The sequence below is a fragment of the Protopterus annectens genome, chromosome 9.part0, assembly GCF_019279795.1.
Source record: "Protopterus annectens isolate FY-2018-M chromosome 9.part0, PAN1.0, whole genome shotgun sequence".
Taxonomy (NCBI): domain Eukaryota; kingdom Metazoa; phylum Chordata; order Ceratodontiformes; family Protopteridae; genus Protopterus; species Protopterus annectens.
Genome location: NC_056743.1, coordinates 939,104,139 through 939,117,638, shown reverse-complemented (window position 1 = coordinate 939,117,638; position 13,500 = coordinate 939,104,139).

Below are 13,500 nucleotides of genomic sequence, written 5' to 3'. Positions count from 1 at the left end.
TTAGCTTTAAGGATATTCCAATGTTTATTAACTGTATTTTGCAACAAATCAATATTGTTACCAAATGTGGTAACCAGCCTCATGGTCTGTGATTCACCCTCCTTTTCCTTTTTCTTATACTCTAATAGATCCAATCTATTACAATTAGTAGCCCATTCACTGGCTCGATGTACATCCGGTGCCCTATAACCCCTCATTAGGAATCTCTCTGTAAGATCCTGCTTGGCCTCCAAATAATCACTGTCTGTAGAACATATTCTTCTCATTCTTAAAAATTGGGATTTTGGAATATTGTTGATTGTATGCCTGGGGTGAAGACTAGATGCATATAATAAGTTGTTATATTGTGGGTGCTTTCTGTAAACTAAACTGCTCAATGTATCATCTGGTTGTCTTAGAATTTTGACATCCAGAAAAATAATCTTCTTGATCTCATAAGTAGCAGTAAATTCAATGCTCCACTGGTTTCCATTAATGTATTCCAGAAACTCCAAAAGATAATCAACACCCCCACGCCATACGAGCCAACAATCATCCAAAAAACACCTCCATATATCTATTTCAATAAGGGAAAATGTTATGCATTTCATCATAAATTATTTGATCTTCTATATACCCCATAAAAAGGTCTGCATATATGGAGGCAGATGAGGCCCCCATAGCTGTTTCCTGTTGTTGCCAGTAACATTCCACCTTAAAATGAAAGACATTTTTTGTTAGGATATGTTCTGTCAGACAAATGATAAGGGTATTAAAACCCGGTGGATACAAATTTACTTTATTAAGCCAATAATCCAGAGTTTGTAATCCTGCCCAATGGGGGATACTAGTATAAAGGGATTTGACATCCAGCATGCACATGAGCCAGTGAGGTTCTAATTGAGAATCTGAAATAATTTTAAGAAACTCTGTAGTATCCTTTATCCTTTCCCTAACATATGGTAATAACGGATGTAAATATTGAGTCAGAAATACAGAAATAGACTCTGTTAAAGACCCTCTCCCTGAAACAATAGGCCTACCCGGAGGCTGACTCAAATTCTTATGAATTTTGGGCAAAAGGTAAAGGTACTGTTGGGCCAGATCACTGACCATGAGCTGCTGTTTAACCTGTATACTGATAATGCCCTCCTGTACTGCTAGCTCTAGAAATGCATCAATTTCCTTCTTAAATTCTGGTTTGGGGTCAGTTGGCATTTTCCTATAGTACTGAGGGTCAGACAATTGTCCATTTCCCTCATTCCAGTAATAACTGGCATCCATGATTACCACAGCCCCACCTTTGTCCGCCGGAAGGATGACAATATCAGTGATAGCATATAAATCCTTAAGAGCCTGTTGTTCCCCCTTTGAAAGGTTATGTCGAAACCTTTGAGATATATTATAGTTAAAATGTAAATCCTTCAAAACAGCCTCCTGAAAAATGGCTACATGCTTGTTTATTGGTGGCATAAATTTTGATTTGTGAAAGCGAAATTCAGTAGAGCTAGAAGAAGACTCAGTTGTACCAAAAAACAATTTTAAATTTAACTTTCTACAAAAAGCAATCAAGTCTGACACAAAAACATGTTCTTCCACAAAAAAACCTAGGTACAAATCCCAAAACTGTATTAAGTAAGGACTGTTCATCTTGAGATAAAACATACTTGGAGATGTTATGTATGTTATAAGTGTTAGTTACTATTTCATTATTGATTGCAACAGATTCTCTAAAATTACTACCTTTGTGTTTGTGCCCCCCTCAATGTCTTTTACCCCTAAAGGGCTGACCCAGGTCTTTACTTTCTTGGGGTCTGGAGACTCACTTACAAATGTGCCCTCTGTGTCAATCATAGAAGATTCTTCCCCCGAGGTACTAAAACCCTGTGTGGATTTCTTAAGTATGGAACAAGGCCTTTTCTTTCTAATATTAGGTCTGTTCAGATTATTCTCTTTAAATCTAACCCCCTCTGTGACTCAAAAGGCCTGCCCCTCTCATAGTCATCCATATCTCTATGGAATTTACGTACCTTCCTTTCTTTAATAATATTTTCAAAACTGAGAAGATCCCTGGATAGTTTTCCCAAGTTTTCCACAAAAGGTGGGCTTCCCTCAAATTGTTTCATATTCTCACATAATCCTTTAACCTCCTGAATATTCTGTTCAATGGTTCTTTGATAATAGGATGTTAAAATTTCAACAAATGTCATAGTGGCCCTTTGTTGAGCCTTATTCCAGTCCTCCATCGATATATCATCTGGTTTTCCAACCAAAAGCTGAGTTCTAACTCTTAGGCCACGTAGTGTAATACCTTTGCATTTGGATGCCTTAAATAATTTTAAGTGCCATATATTAGTTCTCAAGATTTTCATCTCCTTATTTAACCTTTGAAACAGCAAGTTACAGCCGTCTACTGGATCTCCAGATTGTTCCTTTGGGACCCCTTCCCCACTAGTCCCAATACCAAAAATGTTTATATCATCTCAATCGGCACACAGCCCCTGTAAAATATTATGGAGGTCCATGACCATAAGCCACTAACTTGCACAATTTAGACACCAAAAATGTGTGACCTTGTTTTATTTAGAAGTCAGAAAATCCACTATCCAATTGTTCAGCCATTGGGAAAACACCCATTAAATTAACCCAAGAACATATCAGCCTTAACAATAAACTATTACTATAGAGAGAGGCAGGTCCCCAAAAGCCACTAGTGAGAAATATATCAACCAAAAGGACAAAATGATCTACTATCTTAAACTAAAAATCTTTCTTATATATATATATATATATATATATATATATATATATATATATATATATATATATATTATTTCCTTATAGAATATTCTCATGAGCATAACATACTCAAAAGAAACAAAATCCAAAAGAATATGTAGGTTATTACAATCACTATTGTCCTAATAATCCCATACTATAACCTCTTTATGATGAAAAAGGACAAACAGTCCCCTAAATTGTAAGTCGTTCTAGTCTCCTGACTATATGTTATGTAAAAAATGAAATAACTGACTCCAGCATTGATATTACTCCATCTGTATCCCAAATGAACAAATATAACCACTAATCTACTTCACATCTCAATACAGTGGTTGTATATATATTATATTAAATCCTACACTTGGGAAATCAGATGTTAATAGGTCATGAATCATATATGTATAAACATCCTACAATAAATCATTCTACTTGTATTAATACTCATATTACAGCATTGTGACCAAACAACACAAAACGTAGTAATGAATGGAAATCTATATCATTGCCATTGTTCTAAATAAGCTCATAGCTTTCTATATGGGAAATGTTGCTACGAAAAATGTCATTAGAACACATAACGTTTTTAAGGTCAAGGCAATATTGGTTAACAAAAGCACTTTGTACAGAGTTTCTTTGTCCCAACATAGAATCCGAGAAGAAAAATTGTTCATAAAAGTCCATTAAATCGTACAACAGCATTCTTATTATGACCAAAACCACATAATTGAATCCAAACACATTTGGCATAGAAAAAAAATGTCTCTGTATTTCTTTGGTCTTTGTAAAAAACACTTCTTTATAACCTTGATGTTATAACAATAAGCCCCAATTTAAATAAAAGGAGCCTTAGGTACACATAAAGAAAAATGTCTCGATATTTTTGTGGCCTTGATGTAAATGCCTTCTTATAACCCTTGTATTGTACAGGAACCGACTCCGATGTCTTATTCAAACGACCGTATAACTTCAGAGTTGTAACAACACAAAACACATTCTATAATATAAATCATAGAACGACTGTATTTGTGTACAAAATATAATGCAGAGGGAATGTCTTAATAATCACAATTTTGTAACCTTAATCACAGTTAGAAAATTTGACACTTAGAAAACAAATACATTTCCCCCTTGACAAATGGCTCATACCAAACCAACTGTCAAATTCATGTCCTTTCAAGAACATACAAACTCAAAAGAAGGTCGTCTTGCTTTTGAGCCTCCTAAAACAATAGCCAAGTTCTCAAACAAAATCAGTAACATGCCACATATAATTCCCCCTTAGAAAAAGACATGTACCATACCAAATATTAAACAAATGTCCTCTTGATACGCAACAAGCCTCTAAACATAGTCGTCTTGCTTGTATGTCTCATCAATGCCGAAGTGTACAAAGAATCAATAAGTATATCCAATACAAATGTTCTTATAAACAGAAAAATTTCCAAACCACAAGAACGCCATAGTTGAAAAATGACGAAATTTCTTCACCAAAAAGGAGCTATTATAGCCATACAACTTCTCCACTGTCATGATTCCAATGTTATGTCCAAAATTCAGAGCCCAATTGACATAAACCGAAGAAAACCTTTAATGTTTGACCATCTGAAAGCCACTTCGTATACTTATAAATACCTCGAGGGAAGAACTGTCATATTCCTGACCCAGAGAGCCCAACGCCAGAGTCCCAACGTCAACAGCCATCAAGAAAACGCAAACACACCCACCAGTTGTAGCTAGCAGGTACGACTGGTGCAAGGCAACCGCACATGTTTAAAAGTAAACAAAAATACAGCCAGCACCTGAGGACTCCATAGAAAAAATATATATATTTATTACATCTTCCAATTCCACATACAGACCGGTTTCAGCAAAAAGCCATCTTCTGTGTAACTTTCTAATTTCAAAGTTGCTTTTTATAGTATCAAGAAAAGCAATTATGACATCACTTCCCTAATTGTTTCATTACGAAATCCAAATGCAAAATCAAACACAATACAAAAACTATAAATGTGGCTGTATATGTAAATCATATACATGCCAATTATAAATATCAGTATAATAAATAAACTAAACATTATACTAGATTGTTAGTAAGTAAATTTACTTCAAAACTTGTCATTGAGCCCCGGATGAAATAAAGCTCTCAGTTTAATGATCCATTTTCCTTTCCTTACTATAAGGAAATAATATATATATATAAGAAAGCTTTTTAGTTTAAGATAGTAGATCATTTTGTCCTTTTGGTTGATATATTTCTCACTAGTGGCTTTTGGGGACCTGCCTCTCTCTATAGTAATAGTTTATTGTTAAGGCTGATATGTTCTTGGGTTAATTTAATGGGTGTTTTCCCAATGGCTGAACAATTGAATAGTGGATTTTCTATCTTCTAAATAAAACAAGGTCACACTGATTTTAACCTCTGGCCACATTTTTGGTGTCTAAATTGTGCAAGTTAGTGGCTTACGGTCACGGACCTCCATAATATTTTAAAGGGGCTGTGTGACAATCAAGATGAAATAACAATTTTTGGTATTGGGACTAGTGGGGAAGGGGTCCCACAGGAACAATCTGGAGATCCAGTAGACAGCTGTAACTTGCTGTTTCAAAGGTTAAATAAGGAGATGAAAATCTAGAGAACTAATATACTGCACTTAAAATTATTTAAGGCATACAAATGCAAAGGTATTACACCACCTGGCCTAAGAGTTAGAACCCAGCCTTTGGTTGGAAAACTAGATGATATATTGATGGAGGACTGGAATAAGGCTCAACAAAGGGCCACTATCACATTTGTTGAAATTTTAACATCCTACTATCAAAGAACCATTGAACAGAATATTCAGGAGGTTAAAGGATTATGTGAGAATATGAAACAATTTGAGGGAAGCCCACCTTTTGTGGAGAACTTGGGAAAACTATCCAGGGATCTTCTCAGTTTTGAGAATATTATTAAAGAAAGGAAGTTGCATAAATTCCATAGAGATATGGATGACTATGAGAGGGGCAGGACCTTTCAGTCACAGAGGGGGGTTAGATTTAAATAGAATAATCTGAACAGACCTAATATTAGAAAGAAAAGGCCTCGTTCCATACTTAAGAAATCCACACAAGGTTTTAGTACCTCGGGGGAAGAATCTTCTATGACTGACACAGAGGGCACATTTGTAAGTGAGTCTCCAGACCCCAAGAAAGTAAGGACCCAGGTCAGCCCTTTAGGGGTAAAAGACATAGAGGGGGGTGCAAACACAAAGGTAGTAACTTTAGAGAATCTGTTGCAATCAATAATGAAATAGCAACTAACACTTATAACATACATAGCATCTCCAAGTATGTTTTATCTCAAGATGAACAGTCCTTACTTAATAAAAGTTTGGGATTTGTACCTAGGTTTTTTGTGGAAGAACATGTTTTTGTGTCAGACTTGATTGCTTTTTGTAGAAAGTTAAATTTAAAATTGAGTTTTGGTACAACTGAGTCTTCTTCTAGCTCTACTGAAATTCGCTTTCACAAATCAAAATTTATGCCACCAATGAGCAAGCATGTAGCCATTTTTCAGGAGGCTGTTTTGAAGGATTTACATTTTAACTATAATCTGTCTCAAAGGTTTTGACATAACCTTTCAAAGGGGGAACAACAGTCTCTTAAGGATTTATATGCTAACACTGATATTGTCATCCTTCCGGCGGACAAAGGTGGGGCGGTGGTAATTATAGATGCCAGTTATTACTGGAATGAGGGAAATGGACAATTGTCTGACCCTCAGTACTATAGGAAAATGCCAACTGACCCCACACCAGAATTTAAGAAGGAAATTGATGCATTTCTAGAGCTAGCAGTAGAGGAGGGCATTATCAGTGTACAGGTTAAACAGCAGCTCATGGTCATTGATCCGGCCCAACAGTACCTTTATCCAGGTAGGCCTATTGTTTCAGGGAGAGGGTCCTTAACAGAGCCTATTTCTGTATTTCTGACTCAGTATTTACATCCGTTATTACAATATGTTAGGGCAAGGATAAAGGATACTACAGAGTTTCTTAAAATTATTTCAGATTCTCAATTAGAACCTCACTGGCTCATGTGCATGCTGGATGTCAAATCCCTTTATACTAGTATCCCCCATTGGGCGGGATTACAAGCTCTGTATTATTGGCTTAATAAAGTAAATTTGTATCCGTTGGGTTTTAATACCCTTATTATTTGTCTGACAGAACATATCCTAACAAAAAATGTCTTTCATTTTAAGGGGTAATGTTACTGGCAACAACAGGGAACAACTATGGGGGCCTCATTTGCCCCCCATATATGCGGAACTTTTTATGGGGTCTATAGAAGATCAAATCATTTATGATGAAATGCATAACATTTTCCTTACTGAAATAGATATATGGAGGTGTTTTTTGGATGATTGTTGGCTTGTATGGTGTGGGTGTGTTGATTATCTTTTGGAGTTTCTGGAATATATTAATGGAAACCAGTGGGGCATTGAATTTACTGCTACTTATGAGATCAAGAAGATTATTTTTCTGGATGTCAAAATTCTACGACAACCAGATGATACATTGAGCAGTTTAGTTTACAGAAAGTACCCACAATATAACAACTTATTATATGCATCTAGTCTTCAACCCAGGCATACAATCAAAAATATCCCAAAATCCCAATTTTTAAGAATGAGGAGAATATGTTCTACAGACAGTGATTATTTGGAGGCCAAGCAGGATCTTACAGAGAGATTCCTAATGAGGGGTTATAGGGCACCGGATGTACATCGAGCCAGTGAATGGGCTACTAATTGTAATAGATTGGATCTATTAGAGTATAAGAAAAAGGAAAAGGAGGGTGAATCACAGACCATGAGGCTGGTTACCACATTTGGTAACAATATTGATTTGTTGCAAAATACAGATAATAAACATTGGAATATCCTTAACGCTAATGAAGAATTGAGTCCCCTTTTGTTGGATAGATGTTTATTTTCCTTTAGGAGAGGCAAAACTTTGAATTCCCATTTTGCCTATTATAAAAGGACCCTTCAAAAACATTCTCGTTCTAACCAACTTACTATTATGGAGGATAAGCTGATGGGCTCTCACCCCTGTGGACATTGCAGTTTTTGTAGATACATGTTTAAAACTACAGCTTTTAGCAGTAAGAATATTGGTCAATTATTTGACATTCATTTTTTTGGCAATTGTAGTTCTGACTGGGTAGTGTATTTGGTTATGTGTCAATGCTCTGCTTTTTATGTGGGGCAAACTTCCAGACAACTGAAAAGTCGTATTTCTGAACATCTTAGTGAAATTAGAAATAAAAAGTTAACTAATGCACTATACAGACATTGTCAGTCACACAAAACAGCTAGTTTTATGATTGTTCTTATAGATAGGGTTAAGGGCAATAGACTATCTAACAAGGTTGGCATTCCATACTTACAAGTAAGGAAAGGAAATGGATCTTTAAACTGGGAGCTTTAATGAAGTAAATCTACTTACTAACAATCTAGTATAATGTTTAGTTTATTTATTATACTGATATTTATAATTGGCATGTATATGATTTACATATACAGCCACAGTTATAGTTTTTGTATTGTGTTTGATTTTGCATTTGGATTTTGTAATGAAATAATCAGGGAAGTGATGTCATAATTGCTGTTCTTGATACTATAAAAAGCAGCTTTGAAATTAGAAAGTTACACTGAAGATGGCTTTTTGCCGAAACCGGTCTGTATGTGGAACTGGAAGATGTAATAAATATATATATTTTTTATATGGAGTCCTCAGGTGCTGGCTGTATTTTTGTTTACTTAACAGCTTAGGCCATGGCTACAATTTGGCTCCTAGAAAACAACAAGGTGTAAAGACTTCTCATCTTCTCTTTGTCGATGACTGTATAGTTCATCAGATGAGGAACTGAAAGCACAGCTGCAGGTTGTCAAAACTTTTTCAGATGATATAAGAATGTCATTTGATCTTGGTAAGTGCAAAAGCAACATTTAAAGCAGGAAAACTGTAGCACCAGGAAAACATCAGCTTGGGACAAGAATGTGATATAAAAGAACTTGAGCAAGAGGGAGTGTATAAATATTTGGGAAATGATGAAGGATCAACAATAAAACATGAACAAATGTGAATAAAACTTAGGAATACTTTAGAAGACTTAAATTAATTCTGAAAACAGTGTTGACATCTAGGAACAAAATCTAGGCTATAAACCAATTTGCTCTTCCTGTCCTAACTTACAGTTTTAGCATGACTGACTGGCCCCAAAACATGTTGTATAGATTAGATAGGAAAGCAAGAAGGATGCTTGATGTTCACCAAATGATTTATAAAAATCAGTGTATACCAAGATTATATATTGCCTGTTCTGGTCCTCCTTGAAATTGATTATATGTAAAGATCCGCAATTGTGGGACTGCACACATATTGCTGACCTCACAAGACCCAAATGTAGCGAAAGTTTTGAAACATGAGGAGAATAAATCTAAGATAGCTTCTCTGCTTAATTTAGCAGAAGCATTCTGCGTCAAGCAGGAATGAAAATCAAACCACATGTGCCAAAAAACAAAAGAAAGAATATAAGGTGAAGGACCAGATGAGAAGGCAAGAAATGTGGAAAAAGCATAAATATAGTTGCAAGTATAGAAAATTAATTGAAGAACCTCATGTTGATCAGGAATGAATGCAGGAATGGTTAAGGAGAGGCAAATTCAAACCAAGATATAAAAAGTTAATATTGGCAGCCTAAGATAGTGGACTATGTATACCCTGATTTATAAGGTCCATTGAACATGTGGGAGAAACAGACAAATGTAGGTTTTGCAAAACTGAACTGGAAACAGTTGCACACTTTGTTGCTGGTTGTGATATACTAATGGCCAAAGGACTGTATACTGAAAGGCATAATAATGTGACAAGACTGTTGCACTGGGGATTGTGCAAACATTATGGTACTGAAATAGCTGAAAAACACTGGAAAAGTGAGCCACAGAGCATCATAGAAAATGATGAAGTTTATATTACATGGGATCACCCATTACCAAAAGTTCAAAAGATAGATGCTAGAAAACTGGATATAGTGGTCCAAAAAAAGAAGACAAAAGTAGCGTTGATCATTGAAATTGCCACACCCAGTGACTACAGTGTCTTACGTACAGAGAGATGCAAAGTCATAAAATATCAGGATCTGCAGGCAGAAACGAGAGCAATGTGGAAGAAAGATGCCCAGAAAGTTCCAATAGTAGTAGTAGGAGCAACGGATCTTATAAAAAGAATGTACAATCATATTTAGATATGTTACCAATCCATGTAACCCCATACGGATTGCAGAAGGAGTCATTACTGGACAGATTGTGGGTGCTGCAAAGAACACTTTTGGCTGATATCAAAGATTGAAACAATACTAATTTCATGAACTTTAATCGTACTTTGACTTAGGAATGGGGGTCCATTCCTGTCATGGTATTAGAAACCCAGAAGACTTAGAGAAATTAAAAAAGAGCAAGTTAAAGAGAGATCTATTTAAGTTTAGAGATGAACATAATCTGCTTTGCATAGACTGTTACTCTAAGACTCCAGAGGTAGCTAAAATGAGAGATACTACAGGTGCAGCTTTGATTTTGACTTTTACTGTAAGTTTCCAGAAACAGTTAAATGAAGGATCTTGCAAGTTCAGCTTTGACTGAAGTACTGAAATTATATTTTTGCTACACATGAAATTCAGACAGTGGGCCACATTTTAATTCTAAAATCTTACAACTGATAATAAATGGGCATTTGTTTATTTATTGTTTGTTAACTGGGTGAATGGACTGGTACAGGTCCCTTTTCAGCTACGTCCTGGGCCATGACACTAATACATATCACAAAATAAAGATTCTGCACCGTACCAAAGTCCAGCAAACGTGACCAAACGATAATGTATAAATGAGAAGAACACTGCTGGACACTGCTTTCCTTCTAAAACTTTTATTCCATAAAACACAGGATAAGCGCTTTTGGGAAGTATCCCTTCATCAGATAACAGTAAAAAGCAACTACACCCTTTTAAAATACCTAACAACCAACCACATTCATTAAAAATTCAAATTCAATAAAATACCCGCCTTTTTTGAAGAACAGGTTTCACTGGTATAACATCATTCAAGCCAGGCTTATGATTGGCCATGAGCTCTATAATCCATTTGGACTCAGCTAGCTCTGTTAGATGTTTAATACCGCCCCCTCTGTTGGTTAAGTATACATTCACAATCACTCTAAACACAAATCCATGTGTAGGGAAATCTGTTACATGTCTACTTAAAGCATTATGTATATCACCATGTCTTATACAAAACATGTACTGTAAAATCCTATTTTTAAACATCTGATTAGTCATACCTACATAAAAAGAGGAGCACTGATTGCACTCTGCCAAATAACTCAGGAGTTAAGGGTGAGTAGACACAAACCATGGTTGAGGCGTAATACAGTAGTGACAGATAAAATAGCTACTCCTAAAGCCCCAAAAGGTCCCCTTATGACTTTAACCTATAGTAGTAATGTAGGTGACATCTGTAACATCATACGTCAGAAATGGAACATTTTGACCAGTGATGGGGACCTGGTGAATATAATAGGGTCAAGACCGGACTTTGGTTATAGGAGAAACAAATGTTTGAAAGACCTGTTGTGTAGAGATAGATCCGTCAACAAGAAGTCTGTATCATTGATAACTGCAGGCACTTCCCCATGTGGGAACTGTAAAGCATGTGAGAATATTAATAAGAAGACGGTTTTTGAACATCCAGTGACCCATAAACAATATGTTTTTAAAGGGAGGGCGACATGTCGTTCTAAAAATATAGTTTATTTGGCAGAGTGCAATCAGTGCTCCACTTTTTATGTAGGTATGACTAATCAGATGTTTAAAAATAGGATTTTACAGCACATGTTTTGTATAAGACATGGTGATATACATAATGCTTTAAGTAGACATGTAACAGATTTCCCTACACATGGATTTGTGTTTAGAGTGATTGTGAATGTATACTTAACCAACAGAGGGGGCAATATTAAACATCTAACAGAGCTAGCTGAGTCCAAATGGATTATAGAGCTCATGGCCAATCATAAGCTTGGCTTGAATGATATTATACCAGTGAAACCTGTTCTTCAAAAAAGGCGGGTATTTTATTGAATTTGAATTTTTAATGAATGTGGTTGGTTGTTAGGTATTTTAAAAGGGTGTAGTTGCTTTTTACTGTTATCTGATGAAGGGATACTTCCCGAAAGCGCTTATCCTGTGTTTTATGGAATAAAAGTTTTAGAAGGAAAGCAGTGTCCTGCAGTGTTCTTCTCATTTATACTAATACATATCAGTTACATAATAATTGCATAGATTGAGTTTCCCACTACAAATTTAGTGATAAACACATAGAAGAGACAATCCATACTTAAGGGAATGCCTGAGGTATTTGCAGAGCAATGGTCAAATAGTGGAGATGATAAAGTCTGCAATTTTATGAGGAGCTGCAGTAGAATTGGTAAAACTGACTGTGCTGAAATATAAGAACACTTCACTTCAAGGAATAGGTCTTGCACTAGCTCAGTTACTAACAAATACAAGGCTTAAAAGCAGGTTGTATACTGCCAAAACTTTGCAGATGCCAGAATACACAAGTATGGTTATTTAGTTGCTTAATAGAAATTAGCGAAAACAGAATAATGCTATGAAACACAAGCTAAAATGTTATCTAATTTGCAAAAAGGGAAAAAATTGAGTATACAAGTTTTGAAAAGTTCTGCAAGATCATATAGAGGATCAGTCATTAACAATTATATTAATCAGGCAAAATACCCAAGGTCTCATTATACCCAAAGCTAAAATTAAAATGCATACATGCGAAACAGAAAGCATTTCATCATTGTAGCTAATTTTCAGTGCAAGGAATCAAGTCCAGGGTAGGATCAGATGATTTGGATAAGCATACTACCCTGTCATTGAGAGCAATGTGCCAGTATTCCTGATGAGTCCACATATGAAGGGCAGTTAGATAGTTTTTGTGTTAATGTTCAGAAGTTTGAAGAGCAGTGCTGCAACATAGAGATATACAGATATGAAGGAATAGTTTGTAATCTGATCTACCACAGTGACTCTGCATATGTATATAAGGTATTAGATTACAGCAAAAAACAGAAACTAAATAATGTACATAATAAGAATTGAAATTTTGAAATGCATTTATGTTTTTGTAGTACAAATGACTTGCTAGGGATCTGTTCTGTTTTTGTAAATCCCACCCACCCACTCAACTGCTTGAAACCACAGCAGTTGACTCTTATATGTCAGCAGTGCAAGCTCATAGGCACTAATCAACTGTTATAACCTTTTGATAATGTTCTTCATGTAGTTCACATTGTTCCCCAGCATACACACATCACATCATCATCACATGACATGTGCAGCAGGTAGAGGAATGCTGGACCCAGCCTTTAAACTTAAACGATTCTGTATTTTAAAGTTTGTGTGTGTGTGTGTGTGTGTGTGCGTGTATGTTTATATATATATATATATATATATATATATATATATATATATGAATTCACTTTATATCCTCAAAATACGGAAATGTTGAAATTCAGTATTTCGAAGCTATAAAGTAAAAAATTTAAAACCACGAAAACTCAGAACTGCGAAATTCAAAATCTCGCACACCAGAGATTTTGAATTTCGCACTTCTACTCCACACACACACAC